The sequence below is a fragment of the Festucalex cinctus genome, chromosome 2, assembly GCF_051991245.1.
Source record: "Festucalex cinctus isolate MCC-2025b chromosome 2, RoL_Fcin_1.0, whole genome shotgun sequence".
NCBI classification, from domain to species: Eukaryota; Metazoa; Chordata; class Actinopteri; order Syngnathiformes; family Syngnathidae; genus Festucalex; species Festucalex cinctus.
Window position 1 is genome coordinate 10,213,859 of NC_135412.1, and position 16,010 is coordinate 10,229,868.

At 47.0% G+C, this 16,010-nt stretch overlaps 1 protein-coding gene across 3 annotated transcripts in view; it reads right to left on the bottom strand.

Moving 5' to 3' along the window:
- The window catches only part of plxna2 (plexin A2), a 374,923-nt gene that overhangs the window by 318,607 nt on the left and 40,306 nt on the right, over window positions 1-16,010 (bottom strand). For all 3 annotated transcript variants that reach the window (XM_077512747.1, XM_077512745.1, XM_077512746.1), the window contains exon 3: window positions 11,182-11,251. The gene's annotated coding sequence lies outside the window, so the exon portion shown is untranslated. The remainder of the gene's footprint in view (window positions 1-11,181; window positions 11,252-16,010) is intronic.

The following is a 16,010-nucleotide window of genomic DNA, read 5'->3' on the forward strand; positions in this document are numbered from 1 at the left end:
TTTAAAAAGTTAGTGGCGGTCCTTAGGTGTGTTAACTTTAACAGAAAGTTAACAGCCGGTTAAAGTTAACAGAGTTTTGAACAAGATAACAATGCCGTTAAAGTTAACAGTCGGTTAAATCTACTTAACCAATGGTTAAAGCTATACCCGAGTTTTGAACAACCGGGCCCTGGTCAAAAGTTCTTTACTTGAAGCACAATTCCACAAGACAGTTAAGCTACTCAAAAGTATTGGTGCTTGAAGTGCTCTAGTGTCACCATTTTGATCCCAAAACGACATTCCAACCTAAGTGATTCCAATTACCGTTTTCAATAAGCAGCATCTTATTATCTTGATTTAATTGTTGGCCAGTACTTACACTTGCTGGTCCCTCCTGAGGATGGGATATTTGATGAAGTGGGACCACCAGAGGGGTCAATGGGTGATCACTGATCAGAGAGTTGAAATTCGGGGTCCATAGTATCAAGGGGTGGTCACATGAGGGTCAGAATAAAGTAACCAGCCCCCAAAGGGCACTTGGCTATTGTGCCATTAATTGGATTACTGAACTTTTGAAAGGGTTCAAGTAGTGGTGAGACTTATTTTATTTTATTTTTATTTTTTTTTAGTCTTTGCTGAGTCGTCGAGCTGCACTCAAGGACACAAAAAGGGATAGAGGGGAGAAATTATGCTAATATATATATGGCAGAATTTGAGCTAGGCTACATGAGTCAAAGGAAAAGGAAGTAGATAAAACCCTTATTAGCGTGTTTGCGTTTGGCCAAGAAATGTTTGGATAGGACTTAACTCCTCGGGGACAGAAGTGGTACGCAGCAGACTGCGGTAGTTCATCTCTTTGGGGAGATTGTAAAATAACAGTGCATTTGGATGGTTTGACTGAATGAAATTCCAATATTTATCTCATAGTAATCATTAGGAAAGGACTAAAATCCCAGTGGGTAATATGTCCTCACACTGGAAATGAAAGACATTTCCCCTTGGGATAGCAAAATTCTCATAGACAAGAATTCCAGAGATGGCACCATAAGCTATCATCAGTTCAACCAAAAACAAGAAAACTTACAGGTGACTTGCAGCAATGAACAAGCACACCTAGTGGTTTTGGTTGTACTGTTCCACCAACTGTTCCAACCTTTTCCACCTTGTTCCATGTACTCAACCGACATCAAAATTCTGCTTTTGAGGAACATGATCAGCCATCAAAACCAATGACAGAGGGGGAAGTGCAAAATACTTTGTAATTGTACTTAAACATATTTTTCAGCCACCTGTACTTGACTAAAGCATTTTGTTTCTCAGGTGATTTTTTTTATTTATTTATTTTTGTTATTTTTTTTTTATTATTTTTTTACTTTTACTCTATATTTCAACACACTCGCTGTACTTTCTACTCCTTACTATGTTAAAATATTTGTTTTCAACCGATGCAGTTGACAACATGAAGTTAACCACTGTTGAGATCTTGTTGATTGATTTTAAGGCGGAATAAATATGGTCAAGAAGTGAAATGGAGAAACGCGAAACAGAAAAGTAATGACGATGATGCCGATTCAGAGAAGCAAAATATTGCCTGTCCATGGCCTTGTATAAGTGAACTGCATGATATTGTCTGCTAAAAGACTGATTGGTGGCTAATGTGTTGTTTTGTGCCATCTCGGAAACTATCAACTTCAGCCAGCGCTAACATGTCATCCATATAGTTATTTGTATATCCACAAGACTCTACTTTCTTCTCGTCAGTTATCCTCATCCCTTATCTTTTTAGTATTTATTTTATTTTTTTACAATATGCAGGGTTCGACATTGAAACATTGTTCCCAGTAATCATGACTTAATGTTTAAACAGCATGTTTTTGTCCGAAAAAAGAAACGTGTGACAATGTATAACAAATTGATACTTACAAAGTTTTTATGTTTCTCTCAGCTTTTTAACAATAGATAGTATGATAAAATAGCATTAATAAACAATGTCATCAAATCATTGCATTGCTATTCAACATAGAAAGCATAAGTTATGTTTGAATAGCCAGTAGCTAAATTAGCCATCTGATATTTACCTGAATCTGACTCAGTTTAGTGAAAATCACGTGTCAAACATGGTGTTCTAAAACCGGTTTTCAATATCATTATGTTTAAAAAGTTAAAAAAAAATTGCCCTGGAACCGTCTTACGAGTTTGTCATCGAAGAGCAATGACACACATCACTGAATAATTGGACATGTTAGCATGCTCCTATACACAGGAGTGCACATAATTGGTACGCAGGTACGCATGCGCAACAGAAATCACGGAAGCGTAACGTCAAGTAAGTCACGACGCGCCTTTGCGTACCTGTCTTTCACATATCACACGGCCATCTCATTCATTCTTGTCGAGCACAGTGAAGGAGAGAACTTTGAAAGATGCCAAAGAAACAACAGACTTTAAGCAGCTTCTTTGGAGTCGAACCACCAAAAAAGAAACAGACAATCGATCCTGAGCCGAAGAGGGCTTTTTCTGAAAAGTGGCTCCAAGAAGTGCCGTGGCTTGATGCTAATAACGAGCGCACTGAAATGTGGTGCAACATTTGCCGCGCACATCCACATCTTGCGGACAAAACAGGTGCGTTTTTTAAGGGATCAAAGAATTTCAGCCATCCTTTATTTGACAAACATGAAAAGAGCAAAGAACACACGAATATAGCGCAAGCTATTGCTAATCAACAAGCTAGCCGTGAAGAAATAGCCAGTCGTCCTCTTGCTAGGTGGCGAGACAGACTTAATGACGAACAACGACAAGCTCTGTGCAATATTTTTCTCCTCGCCTTTCATAAGGCTAAGCATGCACGTCCTATGTCTTCCTATTCTGAAGATATTCATTTACTGAAGCGGCTTGGAGTGGATGTCGGCAGTGCGTATCATTCGCGTGAAGGTGGCACGCGGATCGTTCAGAGCATTGCGCAAACCATCAGCGGGGAGTTGAGAGCAAAGCTGCAGTCTTCTGAATTTTGGGGGCTACTTTTTGATGGATCGGAGGATATCACAAAAACTGAGCATGAGATTGTTTACATTGTGTCAGTGTCCACTGACGGAGACTTTTCCTCGGACTTCCTTGGACTAATTGAACTGGGTGCTGATCGAACCGCACAAGCCATTACCAACGGACTCGTGAAACTTTTTCAGGACGCAGGATTGGATGACTGGAGGGGCAAGCTGGTTGCTGTGTGCACAGACGGTGCTGCTGTTAATGTTGGTGCGTACAACGGTGTTGTGCCAAAACTTAAGCAACTCGTTGCAGTTGGAAGCTCCCTGGTGCACATTTTGTGCACCGCACACACACTAGAGAACTGTGCAAAGTCAGCTGATCAAAGTGTGCCTTACTGTGAGACATTTAATCGCTGTTTGATCAAGCTGTTGCAGTTTTACTTGCAGAAAGGTGGTGCAAAAAACACTGCTACATTGAGAAAAATGTGTCAAGAGAATGGGATTTCTTTTGTGAAACTGGGTAAGTTTCATAATATCAGATGGTCTGCATGGAGGCATGAAACACTGTTAAAAATATCAAGACTACTGCCAGCCATTAAAATGCAGCTGGCTACAAGTGACACAAGGTGTCATGTTTTGGTTCTGTTTGGGGTAGGTTTTGCTTTGTTTTTGTTGGGTTTTGAGTTTGTCATGTTTATGTTCTGCTTTTCTTGTCTTCCCTAGTCTCGTTAAGCCTTGCCATGTCCACCTGTGTTTGCCTGCCCTTCCTCATGTGTCAACCAATCAGCTCCCCCTTCCACTTGTGTCTTGCCCAGCTGTGTCTCGTCGTGTGTAATTAGTGTGTGTACTTAGTCATCGGTTTTCGTTTCAGTTCTTGTCGGTTCATTTTTCCTGTTTCCCTACGTTCTTGCTTGCCATAGTTAAGTCTACTCTTGTATAGTTTTTCCTGTCGGTATTTTGTTATTCTTTGTCACCAAGCCTGTTTGCCACTTTAGTTTTTTGTTTGATTAAATTGACTCCTTTTGAGCACCTCTGCCTCCCTGACTCGTTCCACCTCCTGCACTTGGGTCCACCACCACGCTTCCGAGCCCTGACAGAATGAACCGACCACGAAAGGACCCAGCAGGGAGCAGCCGGAGCCGACCGGCACGACGTCGGCCGGCTCCCAGACGCCATCAGCCTGTTGACCAACCCCGTTCCCTCTGTGTAGGTTCAGCTTTCTTTTCTGGTTCTTGTGTCTCCGTGTCCTCCTCACCCGTTAAAGCATATTTACCCAGTTCACCTCCTTGTGATTCCCTTTATAGTTATTTAAGTGATTCTGATTTTGAGCTCACAGACACCGAGTTAAACTATTCTGATTTGGACACCAGTTTTTGTTCACCTAGTAAGTCTCCCCGGGCACTTCCTTATGACACGATTTTGTCACCCCACGTTTTTGTTGACCACGATCCCGAGTTTGATTTTGATTCAGAGTTAGAGGATGATTGTGAAGTGAGCGAGCACACTGATTTTGGTTGGAGTGCGAGTGATAGCTTTTATAGTTTTTTGTTTTCACGTTCCTCGTCATGTCAAGTAGCACCTGTTTCCGCGTCACCTGGTTCCCCGTTGTCTCGAGTTCCCCGGTCCCTTGGTCAACAGGCTGGTGTGACGACAGCCCCAGCTCCCCGAAAACCTAGGAGGAGGCAGAGGCGATCCAAGCCGCTGCCGCCGCAGCCCCAGGCCGCTGCGCCTGCGCCGCTGCCGCCGCAGCCCCAGGCCGCTGCGCCTGCGCCGCTGCCGCCGCAGCCCCAGGCCGCTGCGCCTGCGCCGCTGCCGCCGCAGCCCCAGGCCACTGCGCCTGCGCCGCTGCCGCCGCAGCCCCAGGCCGCTGCGCCTGCGCCGCTGCCGCCGCAGCCCCAGGCCGCTTCGCCTGCGCCGCTGCCGCCGCAGCCCCGGGCCGCTTCGCCTGGGCCGCAACCTCGTGCTCCTCGACCGGCGGCGCCCGGCCAGCGGCCGCCTTCTCCACCAGTTCCGGCGGCGCCCGGCCAGCGGCCGCCTTCTCCACCTGTTCCGGCGGCGCCCGGCCAGCGGCCGCCTTCTCCAGCACCAGTTCCGGCGGCGCCCGGCCAGCGGCCGCCTTCGCCAGCATCAGTTCCGGCGGCGCCCGGCCAGCGGCCGCCTTCGCCAGCATCAGTTCCGGCGGCGCCCGGCCAGCGGCCGCCTTCTCCACCAGTTCCGGCGGCGCCCGGTCGGCGGCCGCCTTCGCTAGCATCAGTTCCGGCGGCGCCCGGCCAGCGGCCGCCTTCTCCACCAGCTCCGGCGGCGCCCGGTCGGCGGCCGCCTACGCCTGCACTAGTTCCGGCGGCGCCCGGCCAGCGGCCGCCATCTCCACCTCCTGTTCCTCGTCAGGCGGCGCATGGATTGCAGCCGCCACCTCCTGTTCCACGTCAGGCGGCGCATGGATTGCGGCCGCCACCTCTTGTTCCTCGTCCGGCGGCGCGGGGAATGCGGCCGCCACCTCCTGTTCCTCGTCCGGCGGCGCACGGAATGCGGCCGCCGCCTCCTGTTCCTCGTCAGGCGGCGCACGGATTGCGGCCGCCGCCTCCTGTTCCTCGTCCGGCGGCGCATGGAATGCGGCCGCCACCTTCTGTTCCTCGTCAGGCGGCGCATGGAATGCGGCCGCCACCTTCTGTTCCTCGTCAGGCGGCGCACGGAATGCGGCCGCCACCCCCTGTTCCTCGTCAGGCGGCGCACGGATTGCGGCCGCCGCCTCCTGTTCCTCGTCCGGCGGCGCACGGAATGCGGCCGCCGCCCCCTGTTCCTCGTCCGGCGGCGCACGGAATGCGGCCGCCGCCTCCTGTTCCTCGTCAGGCGGCGCATGGAATGCGGCCGCCACCTCCTGTTCCTCGTCCGGCGGCGCATGGATTGCGGCCGCCGCCTCCTGTTCCTCGTCCGGCGGCGCATGGATTGCGGCCGCCGCCTCCTGTTCCTCGTCAGGCAGCGCATGGAATGCGGCCGCCGCCTCCTGTTCCTCGTCCGGCGGCGCATGGATTGCGGCCGCCGCCTCCTGTTCCTCGTCCGGCGGCGCATGGATTGCGGCCGCCGCCTCCTGTTCCTCGTCCGGCGGCGCATGGATTGCGGCCGCCGCCTCCTGTTCCTCGTCCGGCGGCGCATGGATTGCGGCCGCCGCCTCCTGTTCCTTGTCCGGCGGCGCATGGATTGCGGCCGCCGCCTCCTGCTCCTCGACCGGCGGCGCCTGGCCAGCGGCCGCCTTCGCTTGCACCAGTTCTGGCGGCGTCCGGCCAGCGGCCGCCTTCGCCTGCACCAGTTCTGGCGGCGCCCGGCCAGCGGCCGCCTTCGCCTGCACCAGTTCCGGCGGCGCCCGGCCAGCGGCCGCCTTCGCCTGCACCAGTTCCGGCGGCGCCCGGCCAGCGGCCGCCATCGCCTGCACCAGTTCCGGCGGCGCCCGGTCAGCGGCCGCCTTCTCCACCAGTTCCGGCGGCGCCCGGCCAGCGGCCGCCTTCGCCAGCATCAGTTCCGGCGGCGCCCGGGCAGCGGCCGCCATCGCCTGCACCAGTTCCGGCGGCGCCCGGCCAGCGGCCGCCATCGCCTGCACCAGTTCCGGCGGCGCCCGGCCAGCGGTCGTCATCGCCTGCACCAGTTCCGGCGGCGCCCGGCCAGCGGCCGCCATCGCCTGCACCAGTTCCGGCGGCGTCCGGCCAGCGGCCGCCTCCAGCTCCTCGTCTGGCGGCGACCATCCCGCCGCCCCCTCTGCTACTCGTCGGGCGTCGAGGACGCCCTCCTGACCGGCCCCGCCGGGCCCTCCTCGTCGGGCGTCGAGGACGCCCTCCTGACCGGCCCCGCCGGGCCCTCCTCGTCGGGCGTCGAGGACGCCCTCCTGACCGGCCCCGCCGGGCCCTCCTCGTCGGGCGTCGAGGACGCCCTCCTGACCGGCCCCGCCGGGCCCTCCTCGTCGGGCGTCAGGGACGCCCTCCTGACCGGCCCCGCCGGGCCCTCCTCGTCGGGCGTCAGGGACGCCCTCCTGACCGGCCCCGCCGGGTCCTTCTCGTCTGGCGTCCGGGACGCCCACCAGACTGGCCCCTCTGGGCACTCTTCGTTTGGCGTCCGGGACGTCCACCAGACTGGCCCCGCTGGGCACTCTTCGTTTGGCGTCCGGGACGTCCACCAGACTGGCCCCGCTGGGCACTCCTCGTTTGGCGTCCGGGACGCCCACCTGACTGGCCCCGCTGGGCACTCCTCGTTTGGCGTCCGGGACGTCCACCAGACTGGCCCCGCTGGGCACTCCTCGTTTGGCGTCCGGGACGTCCACCAGACTGGCCCCGCTGGGCACTCCTCGTCTGGCGTCCGGGACGCCCACCTGACTGGCCCTCTGGGCACTCCTCGTCTGGCCACCTCTAGGCTTTTGGCATTTTGTTTGGTTTTTTTTGGACTGCCCTCGATAGTGGGCCACGCACCCTCCCGCCTGTTTTTGTTGTTTATGGACCTTATGGGACATCTGGGAGCTGTCCCTTGAAGGGGGGGTACTGTCATGTTTTGGTTCTGTTTGGGGTAGGTTTTGCTTTGTTTTTGTTGGGTTTTGAGTTTGTCATGTTTATGTTCTGCTTTTCTTGTCTTCCCTAGTCTCGTTAAGCCTTGCCATGTCCACCTGTGTTTGCCTGCCCTTCCTCATGTGTCAACCAATCAGCTCCCCCTTCCACTTGTGTCTTGCCCAGCTGTGTCTCGTCGTGTGTAATTAGTGTGTGTACTTAGTCATCGGTTTTCGTTTCAGTTCTTGTCGGTTCATTTTTCCTGTTTCCCTACGTTCTTGCTTGCCATAGTTAAGTCTACTCTTGTATAGTTTTTCCTGTCGGTATTTTGTTATTCTTTGTCACCAAGCCTGTTTGCCACTTTAATTTTTTGTTTGATTAAATTGACTCCTTTTGAGCACCTCTGCCTCCCTGACTCGTTCCACCTCCTGCACTTGGGTCCACCACCACGCTTCCGAGCCCTGACACAAGGGAATTTCAGCATATCTGCACAGAGCGTTTTCAATGTTTTCTGGCCAACATGCTTGATATTGGTAACATTTTGAAGACCACATCTTTGAGGTTTCAGAAGGAAAAAATGACCATTGGAGAATGTAAAGATGAACTAATGGTGGCCATTGGACAGTTCACACTTCTGCTTGATAGTAAAGGTCACCACAGGACACACGCTGTTTCCAATACTGATGCTGACAGAGACAAGTCGAATTTACTCAGAGGGTTAATTGAAGAATTTGAAAGTAGATACAACTCCCTCAAGTCATGTGACCACTTCTTAGTATTTGATCCCACAACATGGCCTCAAGAAATGCAAGACCTCCACCGTTTTGGCAACACAACTGTTCAAAGCATTCTTCAGAAATATGAAGTCATCTTACAACTTGACAGTGAAATGACTGTGAGAGAATGGATGCACTTAAAACAGACAGGAAAACGCTTGGGAGCCTCCTCTGTGTATGACTTGGTTCGAATAGTAAATTCAAGTAACCTGGATATGTATCCAAACATCAACAAACTGATTAAATTGTCTCTTACACTGCCTTTAAGCAGTGCAGCTTGTGAGAGGGGATTCTCACATCTCAATATCATAAAAACCAAGTACAGATCTCGTCTGTCACATGCTCGGCTCACAGCCCTGATGCAAATTCACCTGTCTCGAAAGACCACAGTGACGTATGACCCAAAGCCAGCTGTTGACCTATGGATGGACACCGCTAATCGGAGGCTCAACCAGGGACAGGTAGCTGCATCGACATCAACTTCATCATCATATACCATGTTGGAAACGGATGAAGCGGATGATAGCGGTGGCGACACAGAAGAGGACATTGAGGAAGACTCTTCTTAAGACCACTCGGTGAGTACCAAACACAATCTCTTGGTACTCATGTGAGTAACCCATAAAAAAAATTATGTGCACCCCTGCCTATACATCACCCACAGTATTGTGAGCACGCGAGCATTACAATTGCATCACTCAGCAACTGAAGTGGTGGTCTAATCTGATGCATCTATTTTGCACAGCATAGACAATATGAATGTCCATCTCTTGCGAGGACGAGCAGCAGTGACCTGAAGCTGTTTTGAAAAATAGAACATCCATATATCCTACAAGGCACTTCACTTCCTCTCCAACCCAGAGACAGAAACTCTAAGTGCATAATCCCTTTGGCTGGAGTAATAAAATACTGAATTGTGTTGCATCTATGAATTTAGTTGAGCGCTGCGAAATAAATTCCCAAGCAAAACATATTACAAAGCAGCCCATTTTATCAAATACTTTCCAGAATTGAGCAACCTTCAGGGGCCGATAGAAAGGCAGCTTCGTTTAGAGGGAGATATTGTGCAGCATTATTCATAGGCAATAATTATATCGGAGCGCTGCAAGACGACAGTAATATTGGGAGGAGTGATGGTGATGTGTCCCAGTCATATCCTTCTCTGAAAACATATTCCCACTTGGTCTAGTTAGAGCCGGGACAATTGCAGTGAAATTGTTACCTCATTGCAAATAACAGTAATAAGGGGGTGAGGATGAATAACTGGATTGGCACTAAAACTTCTAACTGTAAACAAAGCCATATATTACGGCAATGCTACCCGAGTGCCTCACACCCACAGAAGATGCCCAAATTGAGGCTGTTATAAGATGGGTGCTGCATCTCTCTTTAAAGCAGCTTTAAAATTTAAATTTTTTTTAGTAATGTAGTGCACAGGGGAAACCAGGAGCGATTGGAATCTCCCGACCTGTTGTATAACGATCGGATTAATTTCTGGCGATGCCTGATTAGATTTTTCCAAAATTTCTCAAAGTGGATAAACAGCCTGCAAAAAAGGAAGGATGTTGTTGCTTAATGCATCACATTCTCTTTCCGTTTTTTTGGGCACAGATTAAAGCGCAAACTGTAATTGAAGCACATTGCTTTGTTGTTAGTGTCGCTTTTAGCATTAGCATCCCCAGTCCAAGAATTGCCAGAACATGGCTGAATGGTTTTAGGAATTCCGTTCCTACGCTCGCAATGTAACCCGAATTTCGACTTATGTCGAATTTCCCCATTAAAGTCAATATTTACATCAAAATAATTTGCATTAAAAAATCTAAAGTACATTAAAATAAAAATAAAAAATAAGATGCTGTACGGCTATTCGACTGTAGCCCAAGTCTTTGTCGAAGTTCATCAGTGTCTCTCCTTTCTGCGATGTTTTTATGGTGTCTAGCTTCGTTTCCATGGTATTTGCATTTCTTTTGGCTGGACCAACAGTGATAGAAGACGTAGCTTTCTTCTTTGGGGCCATGATGTGGAAAACGAGGGCATAAAAGCCAAAGAAACTCCCACAAGCGCTAGCACTAGCTTAGGGCTAAATAACGGATGAGGGGTAAACACTGCGGGCTCTATGGCGGACAAAGAGCCAAAATGGCGGACCAGGTGTAACCTTTGTACAGTCGAAATGCCTTAGGTGGAGTGTGCCTTAACTCGAGGACTACCTGTAAATTAAATTGCAATTTTCTGGCAGACATTGCGATTATGAATAAATTCACAATTTTCTTCATGTCATGTTTCAGTGCAATGCAATGTCCTTTTTCAATTGTTTTAAATAGTTCAATAACACTGGCGCTACGGTTGCCACACAGCTCACCATCTAAAGGAGTGAAGCTGCAACAGCACGTATGACTGTGCCCGCTTCTTCTGCGGTTTGTGTCTGAAAGGTACAGGCGAATCAACGTCAGCTATACTATTACACTTCTGATGGGGCAATTCAGTGAAAAGGCAGTGTGAAAGCACCAGAAACCTGACCAGCGAAAGGTTACTGTCTGAGGGGTTACTAGAGTTCATCGTTGAATAGATCACCCCTTGCTGTAAGCCATCTGACCTTTAGAGAGACTTTAGGGAAGCTTCAGGTGCCACAACTCACTTATGTGGTGTACAGAATTGTTGTTGTGCTATGACACTAGCTCCTACTTTGAATGCAGAAGAAGAGAAATCATCTGCCTGGAGTCAACCAGCCTCATCTTTCTGTCATCCTCAGCTCAGCCCTCCTGCTTGCAAAGTCGGAGGGAGGCGGCATGTGTCCATGTGTGTGTGTTGGGGATAAAATTAAAGAACAACAACTATTAATGAGGTGCTACACTGAGAAATAATGATGTGTGCACTCCCTGATAGCATCTGTACTTTCTTAATGGCATGCGCAATTACCTGGGCTTCCATTAATATCACAGGCGGGAGCTGTCATCGCTAAGGGCCTCACTTCAATCACTGTGTGCCTCTGTAAGTACATAGAAAAGAAATATACGTGCATGAAATATAGCTGCAGTGCTTGGCTATTACGCCACATAAACAGCTACTGGGTGGTGGGGGCCCAACCAATGGATCATAATAGATATTTGTCATTGTGAAAATGAAAATTATACAAACACGGTGAATTATTATAAAATATCTGGGGGGCATAAAAGCTCAGCGCAGTGTATGAATAAAAGTCTTGCTGTAATGAGGAATTAAGTGTCGTGTGGTTGAATGTCTCGGAACAATACTATTTCAGTTACTTGTCATTTTTTTTCAAAAAGCACCAGTTTATTAAGTACACCTAAATGCACTCTATTCGTGATTCTAATGAGAACTGGTTTAACACTCTCTTGAAATTGATTTAATAACTTTTTAGACCAGTATTCAACTCGTGTGACTGTGAAATAAACATGTGGATACTGGACAGTGCAGATGAAATTTCTACATTCCTGTTGCTTGGTGGTGGTGGTATCGAACTGAGTGTTTGCAGATGTAGCGAATTTTGGTTTTTCGCCAGGGTTTCAGTAAAGGTTGCAAAGACATTCATTTCTTGGTGACAAGAAAACCTGTTGGCAAACGTCTTGAAAACGTCTTTATAAACTTTATGCAACCTTTAACGAACCGTAACAAAAACGTTACGTTCACAAAGACTGAAAAACCATTCACCGCTTGGTGAGATACCTTAAAGCAGGGGTCTCCAAACTACGGCCCGGGGGCCATTTGGAGCCCGCCATACATTTTTTGGCGGCCCGCGGCAAATACTAAAAATAATTTTTCAATGCTGTTTATTTAAAAAAAAAAAAAAAAAAAAAAAAAAGAAGCGTGTGGATTAAACATTTCTAGCTACGCAAAGTCACAAATTTGCAGCTAATAATTCAGTCTCAGAAATAAAAATAGTTTCATCCACTTGTTTCTTAGTGTCAACGTCCCATTTGTGAAAACATAACATTAATTAATGGTTAATTATTAATGAAAAAAAATGTGAAAACATCACATTAATGGTTGTTAAGTGTGGTCAGTTGACGACCGATTGTTCTTGTGGTTCGGAATGTCAAGTTGGGATCAGCTGCTGCTCAGTGGAGAGGCATATCTATTATAGGCGCACAGGGGTCACTATTTACCTTGTGACTGTTAGCAGTTTTCAATAAGTAACTGTACATTATATCAACAATTTATAATTGCTTCATTGATTTTTACCATGTTTAACATATTCACTGCCATTGACGGAAAAAGATGTCAAATGATGCATTTTTTTTGCTGGTCTGGCAATGAATGTGTTAATAAATAACTTTGAAAAAAAAAAAAAAATCAAAGTGGCCCTTGCAGCTTCAGTAAAGTAAAAGGGGAAAACAGAAACTTATGTATTTTATTTCTACGATAATTGTACTGGTTAAGCCACTTTTTCCCTTTAAAAAGAGATGTTTAATTGGGTGGAATTATGAGGGGGTCTTTAGAAAAATCTCTCCACTGTAAGGGGCCGCTGGACCCAAAAAGTTTGAAATCCCTGTGAACCGTCAAATACTAATGGCTCGAAACAAAGCAGTGTGAGGTTTCTACAAGAAAAATCTTGAAGGAATAGAGAGCTAGTAACAAGAGAACAAAAATATTCTTTGTAACACAACGTGAAACAAAAGCATCCAGTAGTTGATGCTGCGGTTCATCCTGCTTTTTTGTGTGAAACACAGTACCTCCTCGTACTCTGCTTTTGTTCTTTCAAAAGAAACAGATTTGTTTGATGGCCTCATTTAGTTGCGCATTCAGCAAAGCTCTAAACTGTTTGACTTTATACAGTGGCGCTTGAAAGTTTACATACCCTTGGGGTATGTCAATTTATGAGCACAAAAATGTTCAAAAGCGAAACACCGCTTAATGACATGAAAATGCTAGGAATCGTCACCAGAAATCACATGCACATTTCTACTCATGTCAACTTGAACCTCTGAAAATAACAAAACAATTGCCATGTATTTTGGATTTTATGGGCATGAAGCCTTTTTCTCAACATACAGTGAGCTCAGCACAACTGTACATCTTCAAACAATAATCAAACACTTCACAATCACTTGATCACTGCTGAGCGATGTGTTGATCACAAACGTGTCTCTATGTTAACTGCTAGCGAGCTAAACTAAGGTCGCTTGAAAGGCATAAACATTGATAATTTCTCGCTCACCATCTTCTCACCTGCCATCCACCAGATTGACAGATAGATAAATAAATAAATACATAAATAAATAAATAAATAAATACTGTGACCAGACAAAGCACGGCTCAAAAGAACCCTTATGGCGAGTCAATTTTTTTTTTTTAATCACGTTTTCACTTGCCTGGACGCGGGTCACCGGGCCCCCCCCTCTGGAGGTGGGGCTAGAGGGCGAGGCAACGTCGGTCACCCTTCACATAGACTCACCATATGGGTGGGGCCAAAGGGGTAGGGTGATGTGTGAGCTGGGCGGCTGTCCTTGGTGGTTCGATCCCCGGTTACTGGAGACCCTGATAAGGGCTGTTCGGTCCCAAGTGAGGGTTGAACTCTGCCAAGGCTGCCCTTTGTCACTGATTGTGTTCACAACCTTTCAAGAACAGAATTTCTCAACACAGCCAAGGCATTGAGGGGTCCGGTTTGATGGCCTCAGCATTGCTTCTCTGATTTTGCAGATGATGTGGTGCTGTTGGCTTCGTCAAGCCACAATACCAACTCTCACTCCATCTGTTTGCAGCCGAGTGTGAAGCGATTGGGATGAAAATCAGCACCGGAATGGGTCGGGCATGCCCCACCGGGAGGAGGCCCCTGGGAGAGCCTTGGGATCCTTTGGGAGGAGCTGGATGAAGTTGCTGGGGAGAGGGAAGTCTGAACTTCCCTGATGAAGCTGCTGCCCCCACGACCCGACCTCAGATAAGCAGTAGTTAATGAATGGCTAGAAAAATATTGTGATGTCCAACCACTAGGGGCACTACAGAGGACTGTTTTATAGATTGGGTCATAGATGGGATACGAGGAAGAAAAGAGACAAGAAATAACGAAAAATAAAAGCCAAACATAATTATAAAGTCTACCACGTGAAAATCCAATACATTATTTCCTACTATTGATATAATCAATTGTTTACTTTTTAAAGCAGTTTTAAACTGAAATCTTGTTTCCGAAAGGCGCACTTGCCAAACACATTTGAATGTTGTTGGATCATAAGAATAGAAATCGTACATCCATGTAGTGAATGAATCGTTCCGCCCCTACTCATTACTTACAGCAAAGCAAAATCAAGATAAATAATAGATGTGAATTATTGTTGATTGTTTAAAAAACATAATCCAGTCAATTCAGGTGTGAGTAGTACTGTTCTGTGTTTGTATTTTTAATTATTATTAGTAGTAGTAGTAGTAGTGGTAATAGTAGTAGTAGTGGTAGTAGTATACAGTAGTTAACTTGCACTGTGACATTAAGGAACATTGAATGACATTGCCAACATTGTCTGTAAATCAGAACAAATTAGAGGTCAGCGAGTGTCCCAAAACAGGCTGTGTTCGACTTTGCTTGCTCAATATTTGCACAGACAAAAATATGGATCCCATACAAGTAAAAGGATAAGACAATCAGTAAGAATCAGTTCCTCATGTCTGCTCAGGTTGTTCAATATTAGATTATAAATAAAATAATCCCTGGTCAATATTTGAGAAAGTTGAGCGCTTCAGATGGTAGAAATCCTCTTATCAAGTAGAACAATATTAACACAGGACTGAGAATAAATATTAGCAAACAAAGAGGTGGCGAGCAAAGATAAATATAGTTGTGTAGGACGATGAAGGCTGAAGAAATACTGAACAGAGCACATTTCCAAGAGTTGTTGTCAGTAAAAATGATTCATGATGATAAGCAATAATAGAAAGAGGTCTGTCCACTAGTAGAAAGAAATGAACCTCACTGAGCTACATGGCCTCAATTAATTCAATTATTTTAATCAGATTGCACTTATCGTCAAGACAGTAGGGAATCTTTGGAATGAGATAAGTGCATTGTGTACGCTGCTGTAGTCAGCCAAAGCGCCGCTGCACCATTCGAGTGTGTGCTCGTTATGAGCGCCGAGACGCAACCACATCCCTCAACCATCATCTTAATTAGCTTCAACTCTCCGGTGAGGACACCAGCTGAATAAATCTCAAGGACAATATGCAGGATTAATGCATTTATTTACAGAGATCGACTGACAGCCAATCACATTCTGCTCAGTCTTTATCTCGCAGATGCATCTTTGCATCCTCTTTGGACGCTGAGTTTGAAATGATCCCAACTCTTAAGTCCTAGCTTCATGCACAAACTACACTATTGAACTAAATCTTGGATTAACCGTCTTGTAAAAACTAAGATGGTCCTTATATAAAAAGAAAAAAAATGCCTGGTTAAAGAAGTCAACTACAGTATGTACTGTATCCCACTGGTCATTCTCCAGCTGTTTATATAGTATATAGTTTACAGTTTGCTACAAAACATTGTTTTCCACCAAGTGGTACAATTCCTCTTGGTTAGCCAATATGTAGTTTGGACCGGTAAACCACAATGATCATGACACAGTATATGCTAGAAACATACTTTCAACATGTGTTCCGACCATTCTGTTTCTCTTTATTACACTTAAGTAATGTCTAGCTTCACAATTTTTTCCAAATGAGCTTTTTCTTTTCTTTTCTTTTACAATATTGGGAATTTTTATATAGTATTGAGAGCTTCTATTTATTTGTCGTGATAA